Raw genomic sequence first — 14867 nt, forward strand, 5'->3', positions numbered from 1 at the left:
GCAACACGCCGGCGTCCCTATCCCCCCTTTTTACTTTATACTGGCCACACTTCGCATATTATCCCTGAATGTGCGGGGCTTTCGAAACCCACACACTTAACTTTTTTAAACCCTTTAAGGGTGCTACAGCACCCTTTAGGGGTGCTGCAGGGGGTTTGCACCCTTCACTTAGCCGTCTAGCACCCTATTTCTTGCAGGGTTAGCACCCCTCACGACGAGCGCGAGGGTGCTTTTGCGCGAGCACCCTTCCGATTCATTGTGAGGGGTGCTGAGAGCTGGAAGGGTGTTGGAACGGTGCTCAGTTATTGGGTCAAGGGTGTTCTTTATTTTTAACAGCATAATTTAGAAAAAAAAAGGAAGCGATAGATGTCTGTATGTCGTCTTCAGTTTATATAACTAGGCTCAGCGTACATTAAATGAATTGATGAACCACAGTATATTTTTTATTCCTTTTATTTTTATTTATAGCTAATCAACCAAAATCTGTATACTCCGAAAATCCGATCGGCATCTATTTCAAATTACGACCAGCAAAAATAAAGCTCAATCAATCAATCAATCAACTAGTATTTACTGCAGAGTTAAGGAAGAATCACTGGATTTCACGCTGGCATAGTTCAATAATAACAATAAAAATAAAATCATTTATTGTTTTTTGCAGTGCCCAGGGACATTCAATAGACCGATCCCACAGCTAGTTTGAGTACGCCACCGCTGCCGACATGCATCGTGGGAGCTGTAGTCTTTCTGCACACGCGACAACCCTGCTAGAGGTCTGCGCGAGCAGAGCACGAGGCGGCATGAGCTATCTCGTGAATTGGCGTCTGCCTCCTACAAACTACAGCTATGGCGGCGTCACGCATGCGTGGAACGCTTGGTGAGATCGGTCTATTGGCCTTCTTGCTAGCGTAGTTCAATAGAATGCATAAACAGATATGCTTGCGCGCGCGCACACACACATACACGCGCGCACGCGCGTACGCAAGCATGTACACGCGCAAACGCACGCAAACGCAGACGCACGCACAAACAACCACGCGGACGTATCCACACGCGCACACGAGCACGGGAGCATGCACGCACACACGCACGCACGCACGGAAATGAATACGACGAACGAAACGTTCTTGAGCTATAGTTTCGGTTTCGTGTTTAAAAAGGAAACCTAAAACTTAGATAAAACCTAAGATAGGCTAAATTTTTGTTAACTTTCTACAACATTATAGTGACACTATTAATAGTAATATAATACTTATTTGCTTAGTTTTGTTTTCAAAAAAAAAAAAAAAAAAAGAAGAAGAGCCTTTTGAAGACTGCGCAAGGCCCATCGCTATTGCACTCAGCTACCGTTGGCAGCCGTTGCAAGTTAGGCAGGCTTCGAGGATCGCTTCCTTTTTACGTTTTAGCCGATATTTTAGATATCTTCCTTACGAATAACGTGTTCAAGCGTAGCAAGGGATGACTGAGAGCTGGGAGACGCTGCGTCTTACCAACGCAAGTTGCGGACAGTCCATCAACACTGCTGCAAACGCCGGTGAGCACTTCTGTTTTTGCGAACTGCCTCGCTGTTTTGAAACTTTGTCGTGTACCATGTGCTTGCTAAGCTATGCTTGATTCTAACGATGCTTCTGGCCGGTGTTATTTCGTTAATTAAAAAGAGCGTACGTTGTTCAAAACCTATGGCTTGCTCCGCAGGGTGAGAAAGATTCGTGTGCGGCGGAGCCGAGAGGCTGTTCTGGGCGCCGTTCTACGACGTTCGTCCGATGACGCATTTTGCGGAGCGTTCAAGTGCAGTCTGACGGCAGTTCAAGCAATCACAGGTCATGCTAGTCTGCCGTGTGGTCTCAACAGCCGCTCGTCACCGATTCGTTTCGTAAAGCGGGAGCGAGAAAAAACGTTACAAGAGCGAGCAGCATGATTTCTTGCCTATGCCTGTGCCGCAGAGACGCGCTGTCTCTTCGCGTATGCCGAAGCGGCACGCTTTCGAAGTTTACGATTGTGCGATGTAAATAAAGTGAGTTTGGACGTCGCGTTTTTACGGTGCAGCGAAAGCCGCTACAAAAAGCAAAAGTATGAAAAAATGCGAAAAGGTCCTGAATATTCGATGGTGTTGAAAGACTACCAACGTACCGACTCGCCCAGTTATTCTTTCTGTAAAAAAATGATAGCCAATAGTAATAAATGAAATAAATACCAACTTCTAATTGGTTATAAATCATGTGTAATTCATGCAGTTCAGTCTTCCCTGCTCTGTTGCTTTCATGATATCAGGTAATGTGTAAATGTATAGGATAGTTCACAGGAACAATTTATGTCCGACCCATTATATTGTATGTTTTCTCTAAATGCTTGAAGTTATATAAAAAATGCTCATCGTAAATTAAGCCGCACCACTGAATGTACAATAGCTTGTGACTTTTATGTATGTTCCGAGCGAAAGAAAAAGATGCATTCAAAAAGGGCTAATTATTTTGTTTCCTCTCTATTAAAGCTTTTTTTCAGGTACACTCAAAACGTGGGTGTCTATGTCTAAAAGAGTGGAATTGACATTTCCCGCAGGCCTGACTCAGTTTGGCTGGCAGCTTCCAACCTATGGGAACCTGGAGAACTGCACCACAAGGGTGAGAGTGACGCCCACCCTGCACTTCCTCTACGATGGCACCATAAGGAAGAGGGAGCTGCCCCCAAAATGAATGCAATGGCAGGTGGGTCGTTACAGTGAACCCCCATACAGATGATACCAAACAGAAAATCATTAAAAATGAATTATTATTAGAAACAAAGAATGGGAGTCGCACAGACAAGGAGGAGGAGAGGAACACAGTGCTGTGCCATGTCCGTATGCTCTGTTCCCATATTCTTCACAATTTATTTTTAATAATTGTCTACCAACTGGCCCAATCATCAGCACTAGCCAACAAGAGTATGCTGCTATTTTTTACTCTGCATTAACACTGTGCTTACAGTTAAATCCTACAGTAATGAACAAACAAAAAAATGGGAGCAAGCCAGGCACGTAACCAAAATCTTGATTCGGCGGCACCCATGACAAAATGCTGTATGAGGGGGATGGGGGAGAAGAGGCCCCAGCAAAATGGAAGACTTTGGGGAGGGGGGGGGGGGGGAAGCGGAGAGGGGATGGGCTTTCGTTATCTTTTGAGTAGGACAGGCGCTGGCAATGCCTCTGTGCCACTGGGAAAGCTGGAGTTCATATCCTTCAAATTAATTGGATCCAAAAATCTATAATATGTATTAGTGGCCGAGAAATTGCCCTGGAGGAATGCAGGCTGAGGATAACAAAATTGAATGCACACACGACAGAACAATAATACAGAAAAACAAGACGGAAAGAATAATCCACTACCGATGGAGTTGCCTAGCAGTTGCTTTCATTTTGTGCGTTGTGTCGTCGTTGGGCTCCCTGAAGCAATTAGCTAGACATGTCAGTTTGTACTGGGCAAAAGACGATGAAGGAGCATTTTTTTTGTCGCTATTTATGATCTTCCATTTCAGCTTCTTCAGATAAGAATCCTTAGAATCCCTGTATTGGTGGTTTGGGCAACCTAGGCAATAAGGAGAGAATTATGTTACTAGTGCATTATGTTTTAATTGAACAAGGCAGAACCAGCTTGTGCTGCAGTGGCGTCACATAATGCCGAATGCACGTGACTTGCGACGCATTGGCGATGCCTCATGAAGCAACTACGATGGGTCAGACCTGCTATGTCTTTTTTAAAGCGAAATGAATATTATAATCACGGAGCTGCTCGTTATTTATTAAGGTACTTTTTATTTAATATTGCAGATAAACGAGGAACATCTGAAAGCAACGAAAACATCAAATCATCAACACACCCGCCATGAAGCGGTGGAACAGGGGGTGCACCACAGTAGCTCTCAGCAGTAAAGGCGCACTTGAACAGTTGTCACAGCTGTGCAGTGGCTGCGATTACACCTGTGTGATCGCAGGAAACTTTGCTTAGAACCAAGCTCCTTAATTTTGTGCAACAGGTGGTTATGGGACTAATGCAACAAATGCTCGCCAATCTGTGCCTTCGACTCGCCGGGCGCTGTAAGTAGGCATGCTCGGAACATTAGCATGGTCTTGGTCGTCTTCTGCTGCCCCTGATATCGGCTAGAGCCAAGAGTCTTCGCTAGTGCGCTTTAGACGCTTACAAGAAGTGTGCTTGTACAGCACTGCATCCAGCTCCACACTCCTTTTAGTGCCCGAAGATCCAACTTCGATGGACCTTGCAAATCATATAGGCAAGCGCCGTGGAAGGCGAGCCCTCCACGGCGCCAAGGGCATAAAAACTGTAGAGAATTTCTACTAACCTTATACTGGAACGGTGCTACTATTTTTCAGACATCTTGGCAGTAGCGGCTACGATGATCGTGGTTTACAATGTCAAGGAAACCATGGCACTGTCACATCTGTTTGTTGGAGAGGAGGTAAGCTCTCAACTATCCTTTCTAGCATAGGTTGCAAAATGTAACCTAGCGCTTTTATGAACTCCCTTGTGCACAATCTTTCTAAGCAAATGTTTAGGCAACATTGGGGCACATATGGGTGATTCCACGTCAGTTCATGCAATGATGGTCCGGGTCATAATTTTGATATTTTTGTTAAAAATATATATGAAAGCCATGTTCTTGGGAGGAACATTAAGCTATATATGAATGCCGTAACAAATTTTTTCGCTGAGATATAAAATAGAGAAGCTCGTGGCGTGGAAATCGAGAAGATTTCACTATGCTACTTTGCGCAGTCGTCATTTTCTCATCAAAGCTTTCACGTCACCATAACTTTTTTAATGCATTTTACAAAAGATATGCAACACATACACAAAAAAGTAAAAATATCAATAAATTATTTCTATGCAAACAAAACTATCAAACATGGCATAAAAACGCGTTTCAGAGACATATTCACAATTTTCTTTGCAAATAAACCATTTGTCATAATACTTCACAAAACATATCAAAATGCGCGCCTATAAATAGTCTTTACGAATGTATAGAGATAATATGTCTACCCTTAATTGTCTTCTTGTTATTAATGCGGAAATGCAGCTGATTTCTCGAAATGTGGCAAGATTGGGCGTCAATATTGCAAAAACTCCATCTTTTATTTTTTTTTTTAACTTTCCTTGGCACTTTGCAGTGACTTGAACTAATTTGTGATGGCAAAACATTGAGTAACATATGACCTCCAAACGGGAAAAGCTACGACACAACTTCACTCGGAGCGAGCCGACGTCTTCGTCATAGCGGCTTTGCCGCACAGCGCCAAATATTTTGAGCGTTAGTTATGGCATGCATTTTATATTTTTCAAATTCTTTTTTTCAGAAGGGGTTAGTGTAACTGACACGAAAATGTACTTAGGGCTGGAATACCATTACTGAGTTTACAATTCACAAAAACAAAATGGCCCCACTCTGCAAATTCGCTAACTATGCATACCTAAACTTAAAACTCTCAGTTGCGCAAGTGGCCATGTATACATCCGGCTTCTCGGCATATGATGACTTCCACAGATGAGATGCCTGGATTCCTCTCACAGGTTTTACGGTGGCCCACTCTACTTGCTTCACCACACGAAACTCTCGAACCCGTTCCGCAGACAGGTGGAACATTCAGACATTTGTTACTTTTTCACGCAGCACTTCCACAAAGTCTTTAGCGGTGACAATCGTTGAGTTGAGCGAAGATCTCAAGTTGGTGAGCGTTGCGTGGTGTTTAAGAACACCACCTACTCCATCACAAGCGCTTTTTCCATGTCCAGTGGCTGAAAGGATCCATCTTGCCAAAGAGTACGGCTTCCGAGATAATTCGTGCAATTGGAAGCGATTCTTGAAATGCGCCGCCGCTCCGTCTGATACAAAAATTATTTCAGAAAAGAGCGGGTAATGTTCATCAACATACTCTTCTATGGCTTTTGTGGCTAGAAGAGCGTGAGCTGTGTCATGTATCGTGTCATCGCTGACAACGGCAAAGCTTTCCGTGCCTTGCGTGGACGTAACCACACATGTGAGGAGAGACACTCGAGTTTTTTTCCAATGAAAACTCTGCACTTCGGTTGGGAAGATGACTGTCCAATTTTCCGCAAAATCGAAGTGGAACATCACTGCCTTGGGTGGTAAGGCGGTTCTTGTGTCACGTATCAGGCTTCGTTGAAGGTCACGGATGTAAGAATGCCTCATATACTTTTCGCTCCATGACTCCAGTTCCTTTAGGAAAGCGGAAGTGTCCATAACCTTTTTGACGAGTTCGCCGGCGTCCCATAACGCGTAACAGATCTCTTCGTCTTCGTCGAGATGGAGCGACTGCAGCGAGATGCTCTGCATTTTTGGGCACTTTTCGCAACGGCGCAGGAAGCAATCGTTTTGTGGAGGGCTGCAGAGGTAGATGCGCTTGAAGTCGTCTTCAGTAAATGTCTCCTGTGAGGCATTTGTTATTGCCGTTAAAAGCAACTGAAAATTGACGCAACATATGCAAGCGCACACCTCATGCTCGGGACTCTTTTTTACCCATTTTGGTCGTAGGGAATAGAACTTAGAGATGCCTAGTTCTCGATGGGGATGGTCCTTCCCAAACAGCTGGTAAGTTTCCTTAACAGAGCGGTCATAAACCTTTTTACGACTTTGGTCTTGTTGTCGTTGATCATGGCTTTGACGACGTCCTTTTTGTTGGGGCTTTGAATAGAGCATGCGAGGTTGTCGCGTGTGTAGTACTCAAGTGCAACTCTCACGTCTTCGGCATTCGCCTTTTTCCCCATGTAGGGATCAGGCGTTGCCCATACACCACCTTTACGCTTCAGTTTTTACGTTTGATCAATCATGTAGGCAGTCGCTTCTGGCACCAGACGCAATATTTCTTTTTTCGAGATGCTTGGTGGCAGAAGCGTGTACAATAGCTTGCGTTCCTGGTGGGAACTGCAAGCCTTCAGTGCTTCGCGGAATGCGTCAAACCACTCCGCGCAGTGCTCACAACTGTCTTCGCTGGTTTTCATGCCATAAGTGCCTGACAGCTTTCTTCTAATGGAAGAACTCACTTGAGCTTGTTTTTTCTTCAAATACGCTTCGCGCCTTTTTTTTTTTTAATGGTTTTACGTGGTTTCAATGGAGTTACCGACGGACTAGCAGCACATAATTCTTGACTCACTTCAGCCAGAACTTCATCAGAGTCCCGGAAAGAAGAGTCTGATGTACTCACGTTGTGAGGAGAAGCAATCTCATTCTGGAGGTATTTGTAGCAATGTTGGCATAAAAGGTCAGATTCGTTCACTGTCCGTGGAGCCAGTAGCTTTTCCAACCGCACTTTGTTGAATCTCCCTATTGATACGAGGTGCTTATCGCTATACACTTTCTTCTTGTGTCTCCGTAGATAGTCCACACAGGACAATCGCACGGTGCTGAATCGTTGGGCCATGGCTGTTCGATCTGACACTAGACTCTTACTCGCTTCGTAAATGACAGAACTTCAAACCTCCTCGCAAACGCCTATTTGAGGGGTTCTGAATTCCTCTCTCCCGGCTCCGAATATCCGGTCAGAGTTCGGAAAGAAAATGTCCTTGTGGTTATCAACTTCTGTCTTCCATTGTAGATATAATCGGTGCGTCGCGCATGGTTAAGCTGGTGTTGTTTGTTTGTAGTACCACTTATTGAGCACCAAAGACACCGAGTCTCCTGTAAGCATAGCGATAGTCAGCCGTCTTTTTTTCTTTTTTTTTTTCTTTTCTAAAAGTTTTTTATATTGTAATGTTTTTGGGGTTTTCGGTGGTGGAGTGTAGTTTGTGTGTGTGTGTGTGTGTGTGTGTGCATGTGTGTGTGTGTTTGTTTGTTTGTTTGTTTGTTTGTTTGTTTGTTTGGGGAAGGGGGTTACGGCAGCAAAATAGAAGAGAGGGTTAGGGGTTCGGTCTTGGTCGGTTCGCATAGCGTGGTGCAACCCATCTGTTCAGGTCCTTGGGAGAGTGCCCGTTGCTGTCCTTAACCTTGGAGTGATTTAGTTTGTCTGGTTAGGTTCGGTCAAGTCTTTGCGGTCGCATGTCTTGATCTTCCCTATTTTATTTCTTTCCGCGTGGACATGCATTTATTGTCGTTCTTGTTGTGAATAAGTTCAGCTGCGTTTGAGAGTTCGTTTCGCACTGTCCGTTATTTTTGTTTTTCCTCGTCTCTGGGTTTAGATTGAAATGTTTCCTGACCAACTGACATGCATATTTTTCCTTACAACTACTCTCGCCTTATTTTGCCGTAACTGACTCTTCACAGCTTTGGTTTCAAGGCAATGTGATGCGCTTACGATTACTAACTACCGCAAGCAGTGACGTTCGCAGGCGTTTCTTGCTCATGTTAAGGGGCGGGGGAAGGGGGGGGGGGGGGGTATAGTCACACAACGATAAAGCAATGCTTGGAACAGCACGACTTTCCGCTCTCTACGACAGAGTCCCGCTTTCCAGCTTTTGACGCTTCCATCAAGGGGACGTTATGCGGCAAAGCCGCTATAACGAGACGTAGGCTCGTTCTGAGTGAAGGTTTGTCGCAGCTTTTCCCCGTTCGGAGGTCATATGTTACTCAATGTTTTGCCATCACAGGTTAGTTCATGTCACTGCAAACTGCCAAGGGGAGTTCTAAAAAAATAAAAGATGGAGTTTTTTTAAATATCGACGCCCAATCTTGACACATTTTGTGAAATCAGCCGCATTTCCGCGTTAATAACAAGAAGACAATTAAGGATGGGCCCATATTATCTTTATACATTCGTAAGAATAATTCAAAGGCGCGCATTTTGATATGTTTCGTGAAGTATTATAGAGGATAGTTTATTTGCAAAAAAAATTGTGAATATGTCTCTAAAACGTGTTTTTATGCCATGTTTGACTTTTTTGTTTGCATAGAAATATGTTATTGATATTTTTACTTTTTTGGGCATGTGTTGTATATCTCTTGTGAAATTTATTAAAAAAGTTATGGTAACGTGAAAGCTTCGATGAGAAAATGACGACTGTGCAAAGTAGCATAGTGAAATCTTCTCAATTTCCACGCCTCGAGCTTCTCTATTTTATATCTCAGCGAAAAAAAACGTTACGGCGTTCATATATAGCGGAATGTTCCTCCCAAGAACATGGCTTTCATATATATTTTTAACAAAAATATCAAAATTATGACCCGGACCACCATTGCATGAACTGATGTGGAATCATCCATATGCAATTGTGAATGTACCCATCTTATTAAAGTTTTCCATTTTCTTTTTTTTTTAATGGCAGCCAAGCATGCAGTACATTACAAACTAGCACCTTTCTTGCACAACAGATAGAGCCATGTTCCATGCTTGTACCTAGTTTAGCCTTCATCTAGATCAGAGTTTAGCAAAGTTATGCAGTTGGAGGTGATGTTTAGAAGTCGCATGGTCTCAGGGGAGCCAATATGATGCTGATGGCACTGCTTCACATGTTTGACTACAACTTCGACAAACAAGCTTTCTAATCACTGCACGGCACACTCTTCTAGAAAGGTACAAAAGATCCAGTGGCTGTCTTTCCTGACACACTGATGGTTGGAAATATCATTGCCAAAAGTAGTTTCCACAAGATTTCTAACCATCTAAAGCAAAATATTTTGGCCAAAATGTACATGGGAGGTGAAGTAATTGCAGATCAGGAGATCATACAAGGAGAATGTGGGCTCCTGTTGACTGATTCTGGCTTTTTTGCAATGAGCAAGCCAAAGCAACGTTTACGTCTCTATGTGGAACCAGACTTCTGGCTAGCATTGCCGAAATTTTACTAATCGCAGAGATAATGCAGGTGTCCCTGTTGCACTGACGATCTTGCATATTTTTCAGTGCTGGGAAATCATGATTTACTGCCACTTGTCTAAGTTGCGTTCTGCACAAGTGTAATCGGGCCTGCAGGGGGTGGGGGTATTACATATTTAACATAGATCAAGTGACTATAGCAAATAACAGTGGACTAGCTCGCTGGTAGATAGTAATATATTAACTGTGATGATTTAGAGAAGACTATCACGCGTGGTGCCTGCCTTACATTGCATTGATTTTGTTTGCTAACGCAGGAGCAAGACATCCCGGCAATGCCGTACGTCGTGTACTCTGGCAATGACGCCGAGGGGGCTGACTTTTTGTACCTCGCTGTCGATAAGCAGCGGTTTTTGTCCGTGAAGAATGCAGAGGACGACATCACTGCCATCATGGTGGCTTACTGGCTTTTTAATATAAGTGCTTGAAAAAGGCAGCAAACACAGTTGCTCTTCTAGAACGGTTGTTTGTCGGCCTCAGCAGCACTACTCCGAGGCCAGTTGTGATGAAATTCCTGAACAAGGTTGCAAGAGCGTAAAATCAATGAGGCCGACAAACAACCGTTCTAGTACCAAAGGGATGCTGAACCGAGATTTGGATGGCACGAAACCAGGCAGGAGCACTAGGTGGGATGCTGCAAACCTTAGAACATAACTCATATGACGGTATCTCTAATGGATGGCAGTACTTTTTGGAAAATATGAGCATGATTGAACAAAGCTTGCGACATCTGTATTCTCCTCTTCTCTTTTTCGAAAATATGCCCATCCAGTTGAGATACTGCTGCATGAGTGGTGTTTTGGGGTCTGTAGCATCCCACTGTGTGCTTCTGGTGCCTTGTTTTGTGAAGTCAAATTTCAGTACCAGCACCCATTTAACTTTTAACTTTCTAACTCTAAACTAAAATAAATGTACCATACTTTCCAGACTATAGTGCACAAACTATGCATGTCTAAAAGTTGATATTTTACATCGTACAGTCTATCTACAGGTGTGGACTCTACAATTTTTGTTTCAAGATTGTTCATTATTACAAAACTGGTTAGGCCAGATTGCCGTGTTTTAGATATTTTACGCTGGGATAAAGTAATCAAGACAACCTCCTACTGTTAGTCTGTTTCCCAGGCTTTCGATACCTCGCATCTGACATGTTTGCTTGGGAGCCTGCAAGCAACCAACTCGGGTCAAGCTTAATCTTGAGGAGCTCTGCGATTGGCTGACGAGCGGATCACAGAAAGCCCCCTGACATTCATTCGCAGATATCCCTTTTGTGGAGTTCTCCAGCCTGAAGTTTTCCCCAAGGACTATACACTCCGTGCGGGAACTATAGGGGGCGCTTTGAAAAACGCGCGCAGCGCCGCTAGCGGAGGAGCTGGCGTTCGACTGCGAGGCGCGTTCAGCAGCCTGCGGCGCCTTTTCGCATGCCAAGCTGTGGCGGCGGAAGCGCGCACGGACGAAACATTTGCTTTTTGAGCCGATAAGTTGAGGGTGACGTTGCATGAGTGCTGGGGCAGAAGGGCATTTAGCTGTTCTCCACTTCTTGTATATTGAGTTTGAGTCGTAATTAGCGGTAATTTCTCTGGTTGCGACCGAAAAAGGAGTTGGAGTAATTTTCTGAAAAACAAGACGGCCGCCACCTTAATTGCTCTGAGTGGGAAATTTATTTCGCTCGTCGCTGTAAACCTAGGACTGCTGGAACGATAATATTTGGAGGCGAGTGAGAGGTTCACTAAGTTTGTGCACGAAGAGAGCCAAGTTTCTTTAAGACAGCAGGTGTGAAAGTTATGTTTCTAACGAATAAAGAAATAAAGCTGTACGGGATATCCAATATTGGACCCAAAATGTTGTGTTACAGCGGGCTGTGCAAAGTGCAGATTTGGGCACACAGTTGCTTGGACTTGACAGTAACATGACACAGCACTTATTACACAAAAAAAAAGTTGGCATAGGGAAACCAGTTGAAAATTTGGTTTGGGCGGCGTAACTCAATGGGAACCGGTTTTGATCATGAAAAGGCTGTCAAGAGAATACCACTGGTCGGGGGAGGTGGAGACTTTAGAGGTAGGAAGGGACTAGTGGACTGTACTTCCGATTGAAACAACTTTACGAAAGGTGGTTCCAAAGCCGAGAAAACAAAGTTGTCGGCCAACACACGGTTTGGCCGCCAATGGCTTTTGCGGTCAGCTGTTGTGTAATAACCTGTTGTGCGAGGTGCTGATTTTCGGCGCACAGGTACTTTGACATGACCGTCACTTGGCACAACACTTATTATGACAAAAAGAGTTGGCATAGCGAAACCAGGTGGAAATTTAGTTTGGGCGGCGTAACTAAATGGGAACTGGCTTTGACCGTCAAAGGCTGTCAGATAATACTACTCATCGTGGGAGGTGCACACTTTACAGGTAGGAAGGGACCAGTGGACGGTACTTCCAGTTCGAACCACTTTGCAATAGGTGGCTCTAAAGCCGAGAAAACAAAAATGTTGTCTACAGAACTCGGGGTGTCAGCGTTTCCACATCCAGAAGGAGGCTGGTCAAGAAAGAAAGCACACCACATAAACTTCCATACTCAAACGTCGAATCTCCAGTGATTGCAAGTTTCATTGTTGTTTTCTTTATATTTATATTTGTCACTTTTTTTACCTTTCGAATCTTTCTTCATGAAGTACAGATTGCATGCCATACTTGCCCGGAAATATCATCGACACGTACGATGGGGACGAAACTTCTTTGGAGGGCATTCCTCCAACGAAATTGGCACTGCATACATGGGAGTGTGGGTTCGTCCCATCGGCGCTGGAGCATGTAGGCGTTACTGGTACGAAAACAAACGCAGAGCGCAAAGCGGCAGTGTAGAATATGTCGGCCGTGCCGACACAGTAGCAGACATGATCGGGAGACCAAATTTCTCACGTCGTACGGCACGGCTCCATTGTTGTCGCTGTCCCACAAAACATCGGCGAGGTGAAAAACTGTGAAACTTTTTCTCGGCGAGATACGACGCATAACTATCGAAGCACTTAAAATGACGCAGCACAGGCAGCACTTCATGCTGTGAACCCAGCGCAACCGCACCACTCCGACTTCAATGCGTACCAACGTACGCGGCGTGGTTTCGGTTTCGTTTTCTCTGGGGTTCTCGCTGCCTACCTTCGGTACCGGCCGCGCGGCGGCGCGCCAGTCGCGTCGCACGGAGTGTATACACCGAGTGCGGACTATCTAAGAAAATACTTTTTCTTTTTAGCCGAAATTTACCCTTGCGCATTATACAACGGATTGTGTACTATAGTCTGGAAAATATGGTAGCTTGTTTTAATGTTTTAAGTCCTAAACTAAAAGAAGTGTAGCTTGATTTTTATGCAACTTTAGGGTCCTGAATGAAAGTCGCATGTGCAATGGAACAAAAAGTATACACTCGAAACGGAAGGCATCTAGATTGTTCTTCTGTTATAGTCATTTTTATCAAGAACCATTGTGATGTACTGAGGTAATCTGTATTGATTTTTGTTTTTTTTCTTATTTTTGCTAGCATCTTAAGCCTATGCTGTGATATTTAAAGAAAATATATTTGCTTATTTGTATGGAGGACATAGCTGGTTATTTTGTTGAGCTCACATAATAGTTCAATAAATGAGTATTCATTTAATTTGGCTTTTATTGACTCAAACCCCCCGATTGTTTCTCGATTTTTACTAGCATCTAGGCCTATATATGCTGTGATATTTGATAGAATGCCTCAAGTATTGTATTTTGATATGTGTGTGGAGGACATACCTCATTATTTTTTTGTGGTCGCATAATAGCTCAATAAATAGTTATTAATATAGTTTTCCTTTCAGTTTTTTGTTTCTCATTTTATAACAACTTTTATTTACTTGCAGCCTAATCACATGCTGTTTGTATGCGGCTGATGCCACTCGCCATGCCTTGGGCGAATGTGTAAAGGTACTACGGCATACCAAGTATGACAACTCGCAACCACCTCATATGCAAGGCAAATGACCGACGAGCCAGAGCGGGATGCAAGGACCAAGTATCGGGATTGAACAAGCTAAGCTCCTTGTTGTTTATGTTTGTACCATACACTTTCTCACATTGCATAGTTTGCATGAGCAAGTGCTGATCATGCATGTGATGCATATCACACTTCTGTGTTGGCAGTTTGACAATTGGACACTTTTAATGACACATTGAGATTGGTGGCAGACTCCTTCTTTAATATGATGTTTGAGAATATCTCCCACTGATCTTTTCTAGTATACGAGTATTAAGACCATCCTGCAATTAATAAATTCAGAAGCTTTAGCCATGGAACAAATTCTGGGATATTTTTTTATTTTCCTTCCAAATTTTGTGGGAACTAAAACTTAAATCACGCAAGATTTTCCTGTAACTTCCGTTTGCACATAAGTTAAGCTTCACATTGAAATATTACCTTTTCTGCCATGCACATCTTGCCTTCATTATCGGACAGTGCATCTAGGCACAGCTGCTTCAAGTAGCATGTGTGCTGATGCATTGCACACATATCAAATAATGAATCCAGTTTCTGTAACGAGGTCCTATGCTGGCACTGTACTTTTGCATCCCCTTATTTCATCACTTATCTGGTCTGCATACTTCGTGGTTTTCTGGTTGCCATACCTGGTATACTGAATCCAGTTTGACAGGTGCTGAGATACAGGGTGATTCATTCTCATTGGAACAGATTCTTGTAAAATAAAACTTCAGTTTTATGCAAATTATCTTTTTACAGTTGAGTTATAGTGGTCCTGGCAGACACTTTATAGAGGCAAGATGACAGCTAAAAGTGGACTTATTGCATAAAATCCATGGATTAGCTTTTTAGTGACTGGTTTGATGACACCAGCACATATTGTGAAAATGGGGCAGTCACCTTAGACCAGCTTATTTTTCGTGAAATGAGCACTAACCTTAGAAAAACGATTGAGAAAGATTCTTGCACACAAAACGGGTTGTGAGATACAGTACTTTCTGGACCGCTACATTACCGCTGCCTTTGGTGAAATTATATTTTCTCTTTTTTT

Source organism: Ixodes scapularis, unplaced genomic scaffold (assembly GCF_016920785.2).
Source record: "Ixodes scapularis isolate PalLabHiFi unplaced genomic scaffold, ASM1692078v2 PGA_scaffold5__190_contigs__length_132052651, whole genome shotgun sequence".
NCBI classification, from domain to species: domain Eukaryota; kingdom Metazoa; phylum Arthropoda; class Arachnida; order Ixodida; family Ixodidae; genus Ixodes; species Ixodes scapularis.